At 31.9% G+C, this 5,955-nt stretch overlaps 1 protein-coding gene and 1 long non-coding RNA gene across 3 annotated transcripts in view; one reads left to right on the forward strand and one right to left on the reverse strand.

Annotated features, from left to right (window-relative positions):
- The window catches only part of LOC106881835 (oxysterol-binding protein-related protein 8), a 135,528-nt gene that overhangs the window by 12,204 nt on the left and 117,369 nt on the right, over window positions 1-5,955 (forward strand). The window lies entirely within an intron of this gene.
- The window catches only part of LOC128248122 (uncharacterized), a 124,008-nt gene continuing 120,170 nt past the window's right edge, over window positions 2,118-5,955 (reverse strand). For both annotated transcript variants that reach the window (XR_008264395.1, XR_008264396.1), the window contains one exon: window positions 2,118-4,916. This is a non-coding gene — a long non-coding RNA (uncharacterized LOC128248122). The remainder of the gene's footprint in view (window positions 4,917-5,955) is intronic.

A 5,955-nucleotide genomic window follows, 5' to 3' on the forward strand; every position in this document is an offset into this window, starting at 1 on the left:
GTTTCTTTTGTTGTATCCAATGCTAACATTCACCATATTGGGCTTGCATAATTGAGGCCTATGTTCAAAGGCATTCTCACTGTGGCCATTCCCCCTTTTTAGGGTTATCCTGGACTAATTATCTAAGGTGTCCTTTCTATATTTAAGATATTAGTGTGATTTTTGAAGATATAGCTGTGGTTTCTAGTAAAATATGTGATTATGTAGAGGCTCTCTTGTTGACTTAATATTGATTTCTTTGATACAATGGGTGTTTCTTTTTTTCTGCTATTTCATAAACATACTTGATTGAGTCATTTGTAATATTACTAATAGTTTCTGAGAGAGGTAAAAGACAACCTTTATGTTATTTAACCCTATAGGTGCAGGCGTGGCTGTGTGGTAAGAAGCTTGCTTCCTAACCATGTAGTTCAGGGTTCAGTCCCACTGCATGGTACCTTGGGCAAGTGTCTTCTACTATATCCTTAGGCCAACGAAAGCCATGTGAGTGAATTTGGTTGACAGAAACTGAAAGAAGCCCGTCATATATATGTGTGTGTGTGTTTGTCCCCCCTCCATTGCTTGACAACCGATGTTGGTGTGTTTACGTCCCTGAAACTTAGCAGTTTGGCAAAAGAGACTGATAGAATAAGTACTAGGATTACAGAGAATAAGTCATGAGGTCAATTTCTTTGACTAAAGGCGGTGCTCCAGCATGGCTGCAGTCAAATGGCTGAAACAAGTAAAAGAATAAAAGAAAATTTTTTGACATAAAAACTAAATACAATAGTATCTATTTCTCTTTCCTGTCTTGTTACAATTCAACTGATTTTCCTCGCATTCTTTTGACATAACACAAGAAATTTCTGTACAGATAGTTTGCAGACCATTGACTTGATCCCAATATATTACTGGTACTTACTTTATTGACTCTAAAGTCAGTCAGGTATGGCAGTAATCTTATTAAAGTAAGACTAACCTTTTTGATACTAACTTTCTTGAGGCAACTATTGGTTTTTTTGACACAGTTCTTTCTGTTTTAAAGTGATTTGAGTTAAAAGTTCCCACCAAAATTTTATGTTAATTTATGTTTCAAGCAATGAAAAAATTATTCCATAAATTCTGTTATTGGTATTCTGCTTCTGCCAATTCACTGCACTATCATTTATAAGTATTAGAAAGTAGTTTTCCACATGTTCCGCAAGGTGATCATAAGTAACTTTGTCTCTTTTGGGATAGAGAAACTTCATAGTATGTAGCTTATATTTTCAAAATGTAGTTTCTGTTCAGTGAGTAAATTGAACATGTGTGTATAATTATGTATTGCTTTACTTACACTGGTGAGAGAAAACCACTTTTATTTAGTCCCTATGAACCAGAAGCTGTTTATCTTAAAGAACACAGGAGACTTTTTATGAAGAAGTGTAAATTATTTTCCCTGCTTTCCCTTCAAAGAAATATTTTATTTCTTGTTTGTATGTTTTTAAAAAATAGTTTGTTGTTGCCATTCTGCTATTCCAGACTTTTACAAATAAATAAATTAAATGTAGAAGAAAAGCTAGGAAAAGCCATTACATTCTGTATTTATTGTAATATGCTCATTAAAGGAAAATAAATATTTCGATAAATCTTCTCATTGTTATATAGAAAGCTTAAGTACTACAAATGAATGCAGCAAAACATATTGTGAAGGTGATGCTATTATTGTTGTTGATGTTGTTATTTTAGTTTTATTCAGCTCAAACTATAAATAGCTAGATTTAGAGTTATCTTTATAAAGAAGAGTTAGGAAATGGATTTAGGTTAGTATGGTAACATTTGTTTGTAATAAGTGTAATGTTTTGAAAGGTCTATTGATAAAACAACTGATGGTGTAGAACAAAAGCTATCCTAGCTGTATTGATATTCCACTGATTAGTATCATATTTCAGCCTGAAAGATGCTGGCAGTTAACAAATTTGGGTTAGTTGAGTCTAACTATAACTAGTGCATGACCTGTGGTTCATGCCCACAGTAAGTAATACTTTGTTTCACTGAAATATAGGTATATATATATATATATATTCAACAAAGAATTAAGTAAAAGAGTGTAAAACAATATCAAAATAAAAGAAACATTCAATAGGTCAAAATACATATTAGTTTCTATACATTTTTATTTCTGTATATGACATTATGTGCAATAAATCACAGACTGGAAATTTTGACAATCAACAATGTCTATGTAGACAATGTTTTTAGTGAATTTAATATTTTTATAATTAGGATGTCTGTTAGATCATTTTGGTATAGTAAATTGACTTTAACTGGCAAAAATCTCTACCTTTGACAGATTCCCAACTCTACTGAGAGTGATACAACTGACCATATGTGAACATGTTAGTAGTATTGTAAAGAAAGCAACTGATTAAAATTTAACAAAGAAAAACTATTATTTATTTATTAGTTTTTTTTTAAAGAGAAATTCAAAGAATGGAGATTTATAAGTTTTTTTTTTCCACATAAAAATTAACTTTTTTGAGACTTTTATTTTTATTTTCAAAAGTGGTAGCTTAATGTCTTTGACAGCTGTGCTGAGAAATATAATGTGTGTGACTGTGAACATACATACTGTGGGAGAGAGCAAGAGAAAGAGGGAGAGAGCAAGAGAAAGAGGGAGAGTTGTGAACCCAACCAGAAATTATGTCACAGACAGACAGATTTCACAAAAATTGTAAAAATAATTTGTTCATGATATTAAGTTATTTTGACTTCAGTGTGAAGTGTGCAGCCATTTTTTAATTGTCTCTGTCATCTATTATGGTATATTTATGTTGATGTTTTATTTGTGTGGTCTGCACTGTAAGGTTTTATTTTGATTCTTAATTATACCTACATTGCTAAAACTCTAGGGAAAAGGTTTGAACATGGCATAATCACTTTCTGCTTATAATATTTAGTGCTTAAATTAATGTTTGACTCTTAAAAATTCTTTTTATTACAAATTACACATTTTGAAATTACATTAAAACATTTAAAAATTATTAAAAAAAAGCACTTTTCTGTGTGTAACTATATCTAGACATATATGGAAAACATAAAATATATTATTAGCTGAAAACGATTTTTCAAGATAATTTTTGGAGAAAATTAGGATAATGATATCTTATCACCATCATCATTTAACATCCACTTTTCCATGTTTGCATGGGTCAGATAGAATTTGTTGATGGGATGCAGATTTTCTACAGCCAGATGCCCCTCTTGTTGCCAACCCTCAACTATTTTCTAGCAAGGTAATATTTTTCCATAATTGAAGAAATGAAAAAAACCTTGCTTTTATGATGACGATGCTCATTTACATTCATCCCATGATGTCTCAATGAAAGTACACACTAATACACACACAGACGCATGCATATTTATAGATATACAAGCTTCTTTCAGTTTCCATCTACTAAATTCACTCACAAGGCTTTGGTTGGCCCAGGATTGTAGTAGAAAGTGCCATGCAATGGGACTGAATTCACAACCATATAGTTGGGAAGCAAGCTTCTTAATCACACAGCCACAGAAAGATTTACACTGAGATTGCTAGAATTAAAGTTCCGAGAAAACAATTTATTTTATTGTTTCATATATTTCCAATGATTGTATTTCACTGTATTTCTGCACTGTCTGTAACAAAGCACATGATTTGATACTGCAGAATCTAAGTGCCCAGTACACTCTGTAGAGTGGTTGGTGTTAGGAAGGGCATCCTGCCATAGAAACCATGCCAAAGCAGACATGGAGCTCAGCCAGCTCTTCAGCTAGCCAACTCCTGTAAAACCACCAGCGTGGAAAATGGGCATTAGATGATGATGATGATTACTGTCAAATGTTACTCTTATATTCATATTGTTTTGGATTAATCATGCATTATTTTGAAGCTTTGAGATTTTGATAATATGACTTTATTTTTAGAATGACATAGTAGGATAGGTATGAGAGACCAGATCTGGTCAATTTGAACATAAAGCAGGTAGAATATTTGGGCTGAATATGGCAAGATTAAAAGCTAAAGGGTTGAGTGAGTTATCATGCTTGAAACCAATAGATATGTTGTGCTGCTAATCATTGATATATAAACCCATAAATCATATCTAAAAGTGTTATATCCCTTTTGATATCAGCCTGCTCCCAATTCTATGTTATAAACTTCCAGTTTTAAAGTGATATAAATCAAAAAGTTCTATTAAACTTTCAGGTTAATTTACATTACCAAACATTGTTATCATCATCATCAACATTTAACATCTGTTTTCCATGCTGGGATGGGTTGGATGTCTTAGCAGGAACTGGTAAGGCCAGGGGCCACACATAGTTCCAGCCTGTTTAAGCTTGGTTTCTATGGCTTCATGCCCTTCCTAATTCTAACCACTTAAAAGAATGTACTAGGTGCATTTTACATGGTACCATCACCAGTACATTTTACATGGCACCAGCACCAGTGCTTTTTACGTGGCACCTTGGTTCTGTTGTGGTGAGTGGGTCTTCTTGAGTACAGTAATGTGTCACATATCTTGGTCCCCTGTCATCCTCTTTCAGCGTTTGAGATTGGCCCATGTTTTCCTGGGTTTTCCTCTTCCACATTAATAATGACAAAGTTATTTTACTAAATTCATAATTGAAACAATAGAAATATGGTTACAGAAGGGTTAAACAAACATACAGTTTTAAACATATCAAAATGCTTTCAGATATTGGACTAATTGATTCAAATCTATTAGTCCAATATCTGAATCAAATCTTTGTAATGATTAAGAAAAGCTTATGAATTTCACTTTTATATACAAATTGAATTTTCCAGTCTATCCATGCTAGTATGAAGTAGTATATCCCAATAGTGTTATCTTACTTAGAGAGGCAAATTCCTTGCAACATTGACTTATCATCATTTGTGTTGTGAAGTAATTCTGAAAGAGAAAGTAGTTAAGTACTGAAGCTAGACTGCTGTCTAATTTCAATAGAGGTTATAACATGAAAAGCTCATGAGGTATTTTTTTTTTTAATTAGATTCAGAAAATCATGAATTGGTTAGTAGCACATAAATTCAAATTCAATTGTAGGAAATTCTTTGGAGCAGCTAACAAAATAGACGAATGTAATTATCTTCAAGTATGATTATACGTGTCAGTATTATAATTAGAGTTGTAGAAAGTACTTTATCTTGAAAAGATTTCCAGCAAACAAAGATTTTACTTTTAAAATTTCTTCTAGAAAATGGTAGAATTTTCTTTAATCGAGTTTAAAAAGTATCCAGATGCCATCATCAGCATCATCATTTCAAAGTACACTTTTTTTTTTTTTTTTTTTTTTTTTTTTTGTAATCAGAAATCCTATCTAGACATGTATTCAAAATAACATCTTATCTAAACAGCTGTTCTGTTTAAAGAGTCAAAATGGAAACCAAAACCTCTGAAACTAAAGTGAAGTTCAGACTTTACTGGTATAAAAATAGACTGTAACTCTTGTTGTTTGATCAATCTAGTATTACTTCTATCGATAGTGTAACATTTCATCATTTGTTTTCTGGAATATTTTTTTCCCTGTTTTCTCTTTGTCTAACACAAAGAAGTCTTTGTCTTCTCACCTATGGTATATTACTGATATGAATGAAAGGAAATACTGATGCGTTTGAGCACAAAACCCTGAACTTCTGAACTGTGTACTTAGCATATTATAGACTGTCTTCTCAGCGTTAACCTAACTGCTTGAGCTTTCTAGAATCATAAAGAAAATAAATATGACAGTCTGTGCAGCTGTGTGGAAGGTTTTCAAAACATAAAGTATTGATTTTATTGAAAATTCACTTTCTGTTGTCAGGAAAAGGATACATATATTACATATTGTAAAATATTAACAATGCTATTCAGTGAAAATCTCTACGTTTATTTACTTATTTATTATGCAAATACAACATATATATGTCAGAATGCTAATGTTTAAGCTCTG

Source organism: Octopus bimaculoides, chromosome 6, assembly GCF_001194135.2.
Source record: "Octopus bimaculoides isolate UCB-OBI-ISO-001 chromosome 6, ASM119413v2, whole genome shotgun sequence".
Taxonomy (NCBI): domain Eukaryota; kingdom Metazoa; phylum Mollusca; class Cephalopoda; order Octopoda; family Octopodidae; genus Octopus; species Octopus bimaculoides.